This window comes from Rhinatrema bivittatum, chromosome 1 (genome assembly GCF_901001135.1).
Source record: "Rhinatrema bivittatum chromosome 1, aRhiBiv1.1, whole genome shotgun sequence".
NCBI lineage: Eukaryota > Metazoa > Chordata > Amphibia > Gymnophiona > Rhinatrematidae > Rhinatrema > Rhinatrema bivittatum.
This window is the reverse complement of record NC_042615.1, coordinates 21064311-21078257: the sequence shown is the minus strand read 5'-3', so window position 1 is coordinate 21078257 and position 13947 is coordinate 21064311. Positions and strand designations below refer to the sequence as shown.

Sequence of the window (13947 nt, the reverse complement as noted above, 5' to 3'; positions counted from 1 at the left end):
AAAGTAAAAAGTCATGGGATAGGTGGGGATGACCTTTCGTGGATTACAAACTGGCTAAAAGACAGGAAACAGAGAGTAGGATTAAATGGACAATTTTCTCAGTGGAGGGGGGTGGGCAGTGTAGTTCCTCAGGGATCTGTATTGGGACCCTTACTTTTCAATATATTTATAAATGATCTGGAAAGAAATACGAGTGAGGTAATCAAATTTGCAGATGATACAAAATTGTTCAGAGTAGTTAAATCACAAGCAGATTGTGATAAATTGCAGGAAGACCTTGTGAGACTGGAAAATTGGGCATCCAAATGGCAGATGAAATTTAATGTGGATAAGTGCAAGGTGATGCATATAGGGAAAAATAACCCATGCTATAATTACACAATGTTGGGTTCCATATTAGGTGCTACCACCCAAGAAAGAGATCTAGGCATCATAGTGGATAACACATTGAAATCATCGGTTCAGTGTGCTGCGGCAGTCAAAAATCAAACAGAATGTTGGGAATTATTAGAAAGGAAATGGTGAATAAAATGGAAAATGTCATAATACCTCTGTATTGCTCCATGGTGAGACCGCACTTTGAATACTGTGTACAATTCTAGTTGCCGCATCTCAAAAAAGATATAGTTGCAATGGAGAAGGTACAGAGAATGGCGACCAGAATGATAAGGGGAATGGAACAGCTCCCCTATGAGGAAAGACTAAAGAGGTTAGGACTTTTCAGCTTGGAGAAGAGACGGCTGAGGGGGGATATGATAGAGGTGTTTAAAATCATGCGAGGTCTAGAACGGGTAGATGTGAATCGGTTATTTACTCTTTCAGATAATAGAAAGACTAGGGGGCACTCCATGAAGTTAGCATGTGGCACATTTAAAACTAATCGGAGAAAGTTCTTTTTCACTGAGGGGCGGATTTTCAGAGCCCTGCTCGCGTAAATCCGCCCAAAACCGGGCGGATTTACGCGAGCAGGGCCCTGCGCGCCGGTGAGCCTATTTTACATAGGCTCACCGGCGCGCGCAGAACCCCGGGACTCGCGTAAGTCCCGGGGTTTTCAGAGTGGGCGTGTCGGGAGGCATGTCGGGGGCGGGGCCGGAGCGCGCGGCGTTGCGGGGGCGTGTCGGCAGCGTTTTGGGGGCGGGTACGGGGGTGTGGCTACGGCCCGGGGGCGTGGCCGCGCCCTCCGTACCCGCCCCCAGGTCGCGGCCCGGCACGCAGGAGGCCCGCTGGCGCGCGGGGATATACGCCTCCCTCTGGGAGGCGTAAATCCCCCGACAAAGGTAGGATGGGGGTTTAGACAGGGCCGGGCGGGTGGGTTAGGTAGGGGAAGGGAGGGAAAGGTGAGGGGAGGGCAAAGGAAAGTTCCCTTCTAGGCCGCTCCGATTTCGGAGCGGCCTAGGAGGGAACGGGGGTAGGCTGCGCGGCTCGGCGCGCACAGGCTATACGAAATCGATAGCCTTGCGCGCGCCGATCCAGGATTTTAGCCGATACGCGCGACTACGCGCGTATCTACTAAAATCCAGCGTACTTTTGTTTGCGCCTGGAGCGCAAACAAAAGTAGGCTGTTCGCGCTCGTCTGAAAATCTACCCCTGAACGCACAATTAAACTCTGGAATTTGTTGCCAGAGGATGTGGTTAGTGCAATTAGTATAGCTGTTTAAAAAAAAAAAAAAAGGATTGGATACGTTCTTGGAGGAGAAGTCCATTATCTGCTATTAATTAAGTTGACTTAGAAAGTAGCCACTGCTATTACTAGCAACAGTAACATGGACGAGACTTAGTTTTTGGATACTTGCCAGGTTCTTATGGCCTGAATTGGCCACTGTTGGAAACAGGATGCTGGGCTTGATGGACCCTTGGTCTGATCCAGTATGGCAACTTCTTATGTTCTTATGTTCACACGAGGGATATTCCCAGTTTTATTTATTTATTTATTTATTTTTGGTTTTTATATACCGGAAGTTCCTGTATACAATACATATCACTCCGGTTCACATTTAACAGAGATAACTATCGCCAGGGAGGCGGTGTACATGGAACATATTGAAATAATGAACGGATAATATATAATAAAGTACAATCTATTGGGAAAACAACTAAGATCAACTTAGAACAACTAAGATCCACTTAGAACACAACTTGGAAACATATAACTGAAGCAATATAAACATTAGATTATTGCTGTAAGGCAAGGATGGTTGTTGTTTTTCAATTAGTCCACCAGTTTGCCCAGTCTGGTTCCTCATCCTGCATGCCCCCCAGTTGACCTAGACCCCTCACCCTGTCCTGTAAGCCCTAAAACCCGAGATCTCCAGACTTCCTCTAACCAGAAGTAGCATTAAAGTTACACGGATAACAAGTCAACATGCGCTGAGGTCTCTGATTTTTAAAAAACGGAGTTACGTGCATAAGTTTGGGCCTTCCCCTTTTCTGTCCCCTTATTTTTCACATGCACATGGTCTATACGCACATAATTTGTGGCTTTTTAAAATCCACATTGCTTGCATGCGGCCTACATACATACACTAACGCTTAACACCCCATTCCCCCTTCACCACCCCCCCCCCCCCCACATTTCCCTCCCTCCCTCCCTTCCTCCCATATCCTTGTCCCCTCTCTACCCGTACCCAAGACATATTGTACATTTTGTAAATAGGCTATATGCCACAACTCTATACTCACATTTATATATACAACTGTTGCAATGTTTCTTATAGTATTTTATTTTATTGTTTAAATTAATTTAACTGTTATCTTGTTATAATGTAAAAATAGGGCAGTTCTCGCCCTATTCAACCTGTTATCTGGAAACCGATGTGATATCTCGATCGAATGTCGGTATACAAAAGAAATAAATAAATAAATAAATAAATAAATATGTGGGCATTTTTACATGAGCAGTGCTTTTAAAAATGACCCCTATATGTTTCCATCCTGGAATGCGTGACTCATAGATGATGGTCGATGCCCTTGAGATCCAGTATAGGCCAAAACAACCCTTCCTTCTTGGGCACAACAAAATAAGGTATATCAGCCCATATGTCACTGCGATTCGGGAACGGGAATCACCACTTTCAGATTCAACAGCTACTGTAATGTCACTTCCACTTCTACCCTCTTCTGAAGGAAGTTGCATGGAGAGACCATGAAGGCATCTGGAGGAATGCGAAGAAATTCTAGAGCATACCTGTTCTGAATCTCTTCAAGAACCCATTGATCCAAAGTAATATGAACCCACCTGTGATAAAACTGGGATAGACGACCACCTATCTCCTGCACCATGAGGTGAGCCCGCAAACGTTCATTGGAAAGACCAGGGAACTCAACCTCCAGAGCCCACATCCTTTCAAGGACCTCGGGGCAAAAGGACTGAAACCTGCGGAAAGGACAGGATCTCTGGGAAAAACCTTCCCTGTAAGGCCGAAAATGCCAGTCTCGAGAGCAGCCAGTCACCCAAAAAGACCGAGCAACAGTTTTTTTGTCCTCTGGCAAACAAGGGACCTGGGTGTCTCCCCATTTACTTGTCATTTTTTCCAATTCACTGCCAAACAAAAGCGAGCCTTTGAAGGACAGCTTAGAAGGTTGGACTTTGAAATAGTATCTGCGGACCAGTTGCGCAACCACAGCTGCCACCTGGCCATAATAACTGAAGCAGTTCCTCTGGCGGCTGTGCCTACCAAGTCACAGCCCGCACCAGCCAAGAAGGCGGTCCCCGGTTCTATCATAGGTCCAAGATCGGACCCAGTGCTACCAGATTCTTGACAAAGATGCAAGGTAGCCTGAGCCACCAAGACGCAACAAGAGGGAATTTGCAAGTTCATTGTCCCTGCCTCAAAGGCTTGCTTCAGGATAGCGTCAATCCTCCTATCCTGAGCATCCTTCAGAGCTGCACTTCCCTCTCCCGGGATGGTGGTACATTTCATGACAGAACACACTAAGGCATCCACCCTAGAGAAACGCAATTGCTCTCTGGCCCACGGATCCTGCCAAAATGCATCTCCCTTTAAAAGACACCTCTTGCACACCCCATTCCAGATCAGTCAACTCCTGGATTGCAATCAAGAGGGGAAAGAAACAAGAAACCTTGTGCAAAGTGACCAAAACAGGATCCTTCTACTGCATCCCCAAGGACTCAGGCCCAGCCATTCTGAGGGTCTTCAGGGTCTGGGATATCAAACCTGGCAACTCATCTCTGTGAAAGAAATGGAGAATTCAATATGGCTCCAAAACTAGGGGAATGTCCCCTTCTTACTAGGATATCCACTCTCATCATCATCGGTATCATCCTGATCCACTCACATTCGAGCTCTGTCAGACCACACTGCGCCACAACGCTTTCCCGTGGAGACAAGCGGAGGAGCACTTGGAGCGCACAGAGCTTCCTTAGTAGGTACTGCCACTTCAGAAGACCGGCCTTGTAGAAATGTCTGCAATCCTTGGAATAATTCTACCTAGGAAAAGGACAACATGTCCATGCCAGGCCCCATAGGCCCGAACCTGACGTCCTGCGAGGACTCAACCCGTGGATCAGTCAAGGGAGGAGATACCTCTGCTGTGTCTCCCTCAGTCCTACTCCCCTCAGACTGAGGAGATGGACCATCATCAGCCAAATCAGATGAAAGCATATGTCCCCGAGCATTCAGGCAGCGCTGACACAGGCTTAAAGAACATAAGAACATGTCATACTGGGTCAGACCAAGGGTCCATCAAGCCCAGAATCCTGTTTCTAACAGTGGCCAATCCAGGCCACAAGAACCTGGAAGTACCCAAAAGTTTGACTAGTACCCGATTTACTACTCCCTTCGCCAGGTGGACATTTGAGGCACTACTACAGAGGCTGTACCTGGGTAAATTGAAGGGCTCATCTGGGATTTGAACCCAGGACCTCTCGCAACCAAAGCAAGAATCATACCCCTAGACCAACGAGCCACTGGCTGAATGGCCCTGATGTGGCATGCAGCACAGATAGATAGGCACTTATGTTTCTTCACTGTGGGTGCTATGCTGTAAGCGTGCAGACTGATGGAGACTTGCTCCTAGTTTAACCATGTGTATTAGTGCACCCAAAATGGATACACAAAAAATGTGCGTCCAAGCCCACATGCCTAGGCCGCTCGTCCAACTGGATGATCAAACTGGACACCCAGTACTGATGCCTAAATTGGATGCACAAGATATGTGTCCAGAAGGAAGAATGCCCAAACTGGACATACAGGCGAATATGGATGCCCACACGGACATGCAAGCATGCGCCGATGGCCTACAGCAGAAAGCGCACAAAACTACCCTACAGCCTACCATGTTCCAAAATGGGAGAAGCTTGGGCGTGGGGCCTCGCCATATGGCTGCTGAACCCGCCAAGTCTGTACGCTCTCCTCACATCACAGTACTCCCCAGAGACGTGAGTGGGACAGTTGAATGCCGAGGAACCAGACCTTTCTCCTGCTGACTTCCCTTTTGCTGTCTTTTTTTTTTTTTTTTTTTTAGTAAGAAAACTTTTACCTGAGCTCAGCCCTCTCTGGCTGAGAGCAGGAGCAGGTCCCAGCTATGGGGGAAGAGGGCTATAGCCTTAGCTCTTGAGTCTCTCTTGGCCTGCAGCTGCTAATTGGAATTTAGGTCCATGGCAGTCAAGGCTATCGGACTGAAGGCACTCTACTAAAGGAGGAATCAGACGGTATCACCTCAGGAGGCAAGCGGTGCTATTTAGACAGCTCGTCTTTTCAATTTCTCCTTTCCAACTTCATTTTTTCTTATTTTCTTTTTCTTTTTTCTTTTTTTACTCACAGGCAATCCTCCAAAGGGAAATATATGTCCACCATCTGCTAGAGACAGAGAATACTGGTGCGCTGATGTCAGGGCAAAACTAGATACCCCTAACGTCAGCTTTTGCTCTGTCTCCATCTTCTGGCAGAGGTGCATAATCCACTCGTTGGGATTGACCTGCCTGAACGCTAAGGAATGAAGAATGCATTGCTATGCATATTTGTTTTAAAAAGAATTATATTAATTTCAGAAAGAGCATTAAAACCTGACCATTTAGCCCGGCTTTCAGTGCAAGTTGATCTGTATAGTTTTGTTTCCACTCATTTTATTTTGTAAATTTTAAGTTCCAAACTGAATTATTTTGTCTTATTATTTTATACCATATGCTATTTATTTGTTTGTAATTTGACTATTATATTTTATTATTTTATACCCTTTGGAAACAGCTTTGATTTATATATGAAATGCGGTATATTAAACTAAACAAAACTAAAGAAGCTTACTAGTAAAAACACACATAGCCAGAGTTCTCCTTAGTCTAAAGACCCCAACATCTTATTTGATGATACTTAATATCCTGGATTTGATCCCACCTGTATCTATGTACATTAATTCTTCTTGGTTATGGCCTTGCTGTCTTAACTCAAAGCATCTTTGGTTCTTGTTCTGTATCTTGTCTGTCTGCTCTATACAGCACTGCTTGCATCTAGCATGCACTATACAGATGATTAGTAATAATAATAGTTGTGTGACCAAACTTCACATCACGACTGCCTTGGCCAGTAAGAACACCCATGTAATAAACCTCATCAGAAGACACAGGCAGCTGAGTAACTGGCAGTCTTAAACGTGGAGCATTGTGCGAGTGGTAGACATCCCATTCCATGTCATGTGCAGAAACCATCTGCATTCACTTGATGTACCATGTATTAGAAGAATTCACTGCATCATTTTAAATGAATTGTCCTCTGTCTGTAAAATCGTACCCTTGGCTGGACATTTGGAATGTTTGGCAACTGTGCCTGCTCATTGGAAAAAAATGTCATTCATTCAAAACATGTTTTGCAGGCTGAGAGGCCCAGTGGTTGATACCAGCAGGCTACACACATTCATAATTAAATGTAACTGAAGCCCACAGCAGCGTTTTTAGTAGCAAAATGAAATACTTGGCACATGTTCCATTGATGTGTCATGAGAGTATCGAAAAAAGCACTACCTACAGTCTGATGATTTATTAGTCAAAATAGTGAATACTATACCTTTTGATTTGGGGTGACTTATTCTTTAGCAGACACCTACTTAAAACAATCAACACTTTTAGCTTTACCCTCTTTTTCCCTCCTTTGCACTATGCAAAGAAAAAAATGCTTGCCTTAAAGATGTGCGCAATTTGTGATATCTTTTACTAGACCAAGAAAAACATATTGTAGTACATGAGCTTTTGATGCTACATGGGTCCTTTTTCCAAGTGTGAAGAAACTCTGTCCTTTCTCAGTAGCTTGCTTTTTTTTTTTAATTTAAATTAAATTGTGTTTTGAAAGTTGGACATCTGCTGAAAAATAGCACAAGTTCTATATGAGAGATTGATACTCTATGGTACACCCACTGGAACCACAGACAAGATCAATACTGGGTGGAATAGATTTTGTTGGGTTTCTGCTCAACCAAATTAGTTTGGGTTTTTTCGGGTTCATTGATATTTTCAATTGTTCTAGTTTTCCTTTTTTGGTGATCATATATTCGGAATAAGTGATGCTGTTTTCTCAAATGATTTTCTTAGAGGGATATAGAATTGCAGATGGTCTGCATATAGAAAGAAGTTTATTCCAAGGTCAGTTAATAATTTGAACATAGGGTTGCTGATAGCGCAGAACCCTGCAGAACATCAGGTGTGCACTAGAATGTGTTGGATAGGTGATTATCTAGTTTTACTTGGACAGATCTGTCAGCACGGAAAGAGGTGAAACATTTTAGTACATTTCCATCAATCCCTATGTTTCTCAGCTGGTGGCACAGAAGATTATGGTCAACAGTGTCGAAGGCAGCTGTTAAGCCGATCAGTAGTAGGCAATATGATTTGTTGGAGTCGAAGCCCCACAGTATAAAGTCTGTTATGGATTGTAGAAGGGTTTCTGTTGAGCGATTTCTTCCTGAAGCCAAATTGGTTAGGGTATAGGATTTTATTTTGTCTTCTAGATGAGACTCTAATTGGGAAAGAACTGCCTTTTCAAGAATTTTCGCAAGGAAGGTTAAGTTAGAGATTGGTTGGTGTTGTCCCAATCGTCAGATCTTCCTGATTTGGGGGCATATATCCCACATATATCCTGTGAGGGCAAGGTTGACAAGCGTTGTGACGTGGGGGTTATTGTTTGGTTTACTTGCTTTAGCGATGAGGCTGGAGTCAGCTCTACCTTAAGGAGGTAGCATACTATCCCTGCCCTCCCTATCAGGAGCTCACCTACAAATTTAGTAGATCATTCTCAAAAGGATTTACATCTTTAAACTTGCATTTTGAAAATTCCTACTTTTGCATATGCAACTGCTTTGAAAATTCATTCCACAGGGCTGAATTTTCAAAAGGATTTACATGCATAAATGGGCTTTTGAAAATTGCTATGTGTACAACTCATCTGAAAATTTACTCCTAAGGATTCAGTGCAAAGTTTAGGAGTTCAACTTGACCACAACCTTACAACCGAAACTCACATTTCAAAGGTAGTAAGGACCTCCGTAATGCATCTGTGCCAGATTTGTCGGCTTTGCAGCTATTTCTTTCTTTTTTTTTAAACTTTTTTGTTTATGTAGTTTTATAACAAAACCAAGAAAAAAATCTTGTATGAAAAGTAATGGCAAAGTAGAAAAAGAAGTATACATCATAGATTTATGATACAACTTATCCATTGCCATAACAGAAAAACACCTTCCATTGCATAGGCCACCACAAAATGGGGTGAAAGATATCGCAAGCAGAAAAAATATTTATTTTATTTATTTATTTACGGATTTTTTCTATACCGGGGCACGTAAGTAACATCACCTCGGTTTACATTCAAACATTAATTCAGCATAGTGCTTTACAGTATAACATTATAACTGAAAGAGTACAAAATCATGTATAACTTTGTATAAAGAAAATAAATATCAAATTGATTGCTAGAACTTGATCATGAAATTGCATCATCAAACCCTTATTGACTCTATTTCTTCTGCACTAGGTGCCTGCATTTTCCAGTTACCTTGGTTCTTTAAGCCTCTAGTAGACCCATATTGCTACCATACCATATGCTACTCCTTAGATGACCTCTGCAATCCTCTCTGCACCTCTAATCAGCTCTTATCTACCCCTCCTTACTATGTTACCCTTTGTGCTTCCCTGTGCTTACTGAAACTAAGAAGCAAATGTAACAGGAATTTAATTAGAAGTTTGATTGTAATCCACCTTGAGACCAGCTTGGTAAAAGCAGAATATCAAATATTTATAATTAAATAAAACAAATAAATGTAGGCATGTACTTAAAAGGCCATAGCTCCTTGAACGAATCATCATATACATTAATAATCATGGTCTCCTGTGCCATAGGGACCCTTGCTGCTCTTTGACAAGCAGGACAGTGATCAACCACAAACATGGCTGATGTCATCCAACACGCCGAGATGGGAAAACTCTCTCAGCTCAGAAAACCCCCACATGTTTTCTCAACATGTGCATGTATTCCCACAAAGCCACCACTGCATGAATCTCCTCAGTCATTTTTCTTCTACTTGTGTAAAACATTTTTCTCTCTTTCTGTCTCTTTTCAATCTGCTCACCGAAGTTTTTCTGTTAGTTTCTTTTTGCTTTTCTTACAAAGACGTTTTCATTTTTCCCTTGATTTCGTGAGTCTCCAAAAAAAAATATTCTTGTAATTTTTAGAAGTTACATTTTCATCTCAGAACTGAGCTTGACATCGTCACTTCCCGATGGCGGACGACAAACCAGGCTTTAAGAAAATGCTTTCACTGCTCCTACAAGATGTCCTTGTTCAATAAACACAAATGCTGGGTTCACTGTTTGGGCCCATTGCATGATGTACCAAACTGTGCTGCCTGTGCCAGAATGTCCCGCAGGCCCGGAAGATCTAGAAGCTTCTAATAAAAAGAAGTTTTCCTCAAGCCTTCAGATCAACTGAGAGGGAAACCATTTCCAGCTGAGGAACCATTACCAAAATCAAAAAGGCAAGAGTCCTCTCAGGCTAAGCAGTATGACTCAGAGTTTCAGTACAGGCACCATTTTCTCCCAGTGAAAAGAGAGAAAAGTTGCGCTTTTTGGTGCAAAAGCATTCAGGAGTCATGACAGGGCTTGTTGGCGCAGACAAACACATCAGGGAACAGCAGAGTGCTTTGAGTGCCATCACTCTTTAGAACAGAGACCTTGCTAATGCCATCCACAAGTAAAGGCACCATATCCTTGTCTATAATATCTCCCCTATCCCCTCTTTCCTTTAGGGCATACACGTTTAGATCTCTAGGTTTGTGCTCATGCGCTTTACAGTGAAGACCACTGACCTTTCAATAGCCACCCTCTAGACCAACTCAGTCCGGTTTATATTTTATTTATTTATTTATTCATTCCGCCTTTCATGTACTCCTTTGAAAGTGCAATCTTCAAAATTGTACGCAGTACTCCAAATGAGGTCTCGACAGGGTCTTATACAGGGGCAATATCACCTCCTGTTTTCTTCTGATATTCCTCTCCTTATGCACCCTAACATCTTTCTGACTTTGACCATCATCTTCTCCACTTGTTTAATCACCTTAAAAATTATCAGGTAAGATCACCTTCAGATCCCACTCTTATTTCATGCCTAGAAGAATTTCACTCCCTATACTGTTCTACTCAATTGGGTTTTTGAAGCCCAAATGCGTGACCCTGCATTTTTTAGCATTAAATCTTACCTGCCAGACTCTAGACTCTAGACCATTCCTCAAGCTTCAGAAAATCACTTCTCATATTTTCCACACTTTCATAATGTCACTTTTCACTTCTTCCTATCATGTTGCAGATTTTGTTATCACTCACAAAAAGATAAATCTTTCCCGATACTCCTTGTGCAATATCCCTTACAAAATTGTTGAAAAGAATTGTCCAAAGACCAGTCCCTGCAGCACACCTATAGTAATGCTCATCTCCTTGGAGTGAATTCCATTTACCACTACACTTTTTCACCTCCCACTCAACCAATTTCTAACCCAGTCTGTCACTTTAGAGTCTGTAGCAAGGGTGCTCAGATATGTCCCCTGTACAGAATCGTGCAAAGGCCTTACTGAAATCCAAGTGCACCACATCTAACACTCTTCCCTGATCCAATCTCTGATTACCCAAGTCAAAGAAATTGATCAGATTTTTCTGATGAGACCTACTGCTGGTAAAACCATGCTATCTCAGATACTGTAATCCATTGCTTGCCAGAAACTGCACTATCCTCTGTTTTAGTAACTATTCCATTAATTTACTCAAAACTGAGGTCAGACTAATTGGCCTGTAGTTCCCAGCCTCCTCCCTACTTCCACTTTTGCAAAGAGGAACTATATCCACCTGTCTCCATTCCTCCAGAACTACTGTCAACACTAAAGAAGCATTTGAAAGGTCAGCTAGCGAAGCTGCCGTTACCTCTGTGCATTCCCTTAATACATTTGTATGTATACCATGCAGCCCCACTGTTTTATCTACTTTTGGTACTCACAACACATGTTTCTGAAAATCATTTGAGGTTTACCTCATTTCTAATCCTGTTTGTTTTCTGTGGTTCTACTCTTGGCCCTTTCTCAGTGAACATAGAACAGAAATATTTGTTAAAGAATTCTGTTTTTTCCTCATCAGCTTCTACATATTACTCCCCCTTCACTTGAATCTCATAATGTCACTTTTCACTTCTTCCTATCACTAATATACCAAAAACTTCAGGAAAAAGACAACGTGTTCTCCTCAGAAATAGACTTTTATGTATCAGATTTGGCAGGATTTAGCATTTAGAAGAGCACAAGAATTCCTGTTTCTAACATCCTGGCCACTAAGCATCAGTTTACCCTATAGAAAGTTCTGTACCATGAGTGGTTACAAACATGCCATAAACCTTAGCCTGCTTAATATATTAATACTTATGGCTAACTTACTTACCCCTGGTCCCAACGTAGGCGAGATCCCTCTGTTCACCTCTGAAGCAGCTCTGGCTGGAGGTCTGGAGAATGTGGGCAGGGGAGAAGGCTGGCTTCTGGGTCTGGTACTGGCAGAGCTGGTGGGTGGTCCGGGAAGGAGGCTTGCTTCTGGGTCTGGGGCTGGCAGAGCTACCGGGCTGCTCTCGGCTTGTTTCTGGTTCTGGTACTAGCAGATCTGCTGGGCTCTCTCCGTTCCTCACCGCCTCAGACTCTGTGTCACTCTCCAACTCTAAGCAGGGCGACTCCTCTCTCTGGTCTCCTGGTCACACCTAGTCTTCAACCCTATACCTGTGTATGTTTCAACATCAATCTTTATTTATCATTTGATTCACTTTTTATAATTTAAGACCACAAACATTTAAAATTAAACCAACACTCATCAATCATACCACATTCATACACAAGTTATAATATTGCACCTATCTCTAATACAGTATTATACCTATTACTAACATATTAAAATACATCCATATATTGCACATATTATTTATTATACAATAATTGTAAACATTACTTTTTATTCAAACCTGGGCTATTAGCTAATAATAGCTATTAGCTATTAGCCCAGGGTTGAATAAAAAGTATTGTATAATAAATAATATGTGCAATATATAGATGTATTTTAATATGTTAGTATTAGGTATAATACTGTATTAGAGATAGGTGCAATATTATAACTTGTGTATGAATGTGGTATGAGTGATGAGTGTTGGTTTAATTTTAAATGTTTGTGGTCTTAAATTATAAAAAGTGAATCAAATGATAAATAAAGATTGATGTTGAAACATACACAGGTATAGGGTTGTATAGTTATTCACATAGAATAATACCTGTGGGTTACCCATGTGTTGTTATATGTATTTGATCACACCTAGTCTTCTCCATCCTTGATAGCAGGGAATGCTGGACTCCTTCGGGTTCTCTCTCTTCCTTCGCGTTCCCCTTTTTTCTCCTTATTTTCCCCCTCGTCTTATACTTTCCAGCTGATAAATGTGCATCAGCTCGTGCACAATCATGTGGTGGATGAGGGGTCTTTGCACATTGCGTGTCTTATCCCCCTCCCCATTTCTTTGGGGGGGGGTCCTGCCACGTATGCCAATTATTACTTAAAGATGCAGAATTTTAAATATTTTGAGCAGAATTTACCTAGACGTTCAGTGTAAGGGTGTCCCTTCTACTTTTTCTCCCTACTCTCCTGGCCACTTTGCCCTCTCAGGCCCCAACTCCTCCACCTGCCACTGTCTCTCTCCTTCCCCTCTAGGCTCAACCCCTTCCACTCTATCACCACTCCCAGAGTTTGATCCCTCTCTCAGTACTGCCCCTCACACAGGTTCCCTCTGTCCCTTTCTCTCTCTCTCTCTCACACAGGCTTCCTCTCTGTAGTGCACTTACACACCCCCTCATATAGACTTCCTCTCTCGCACACACACATCTCCTCACGCAGGTTCTCTCTCTCTCTTGCATGCACACCCACACAAGCTCCCGTTCTCTCTCACGCATACACCCTCACACAAGCTACCTATGTCTCTCTCTCACACACCCCTTCACACAAGCTCTCTCTCTCACACATACACAATCTCTTCACACAGGCTCCCTCTCTCACAAACACACAATCTCTTCACACAGGCTCCCTCTCTCACAAACAAGCAGTCTCACATACTCACAATCCCTTTTTCACACACACCAGTTCCCAGTCTCTCACACAAATACACACTCCTTCACAATCTCCTCACATAGGATCCCTCTCTCTGGCACCCACACGCACCCTCACACATGCTCTTTCACCTCCCCCCCGCAGGCTCGCAGTCTTACACACAAACACACACACCTCTACTCACTCTCACCGGGGCCTGCTCCATCTTCGCTGGGCCTTCATGTTCGCTGCGAGTGGACATGTTCTGCTCGCGGCATGCTGGGGCCTTCGTCTTCACCACAAGCAGGATGAGCTTCACTCGTGCCATGATGAAGCCTCTATCTTTGCCAGATTCTGCG

General features: G+C 43.0%; 1 protein-coding gene and 1 non-coding gene across 3 annotated transcripts in view; one reads left to right on the top strand and one right to left on the bottom strand.

Annotated features, from left to right (window-relative positions):
* The window catches only part of SCLT1 (sodium channel and clathrin linker 1), a 207883-nt gene that overhangs the window by 168705 nt on the left and 25231 nt on the right, over positions 1-13947 (top strand). The gene's annotated exons all lie outside the window — the stretch shown is intronic.
* TRNAP-UGG lies at positions 4855-4926 on the bottom strand. Its single transcript has one exon. It is a non-coding gene; the product is annotated as a tRNA-Pro (tRNA).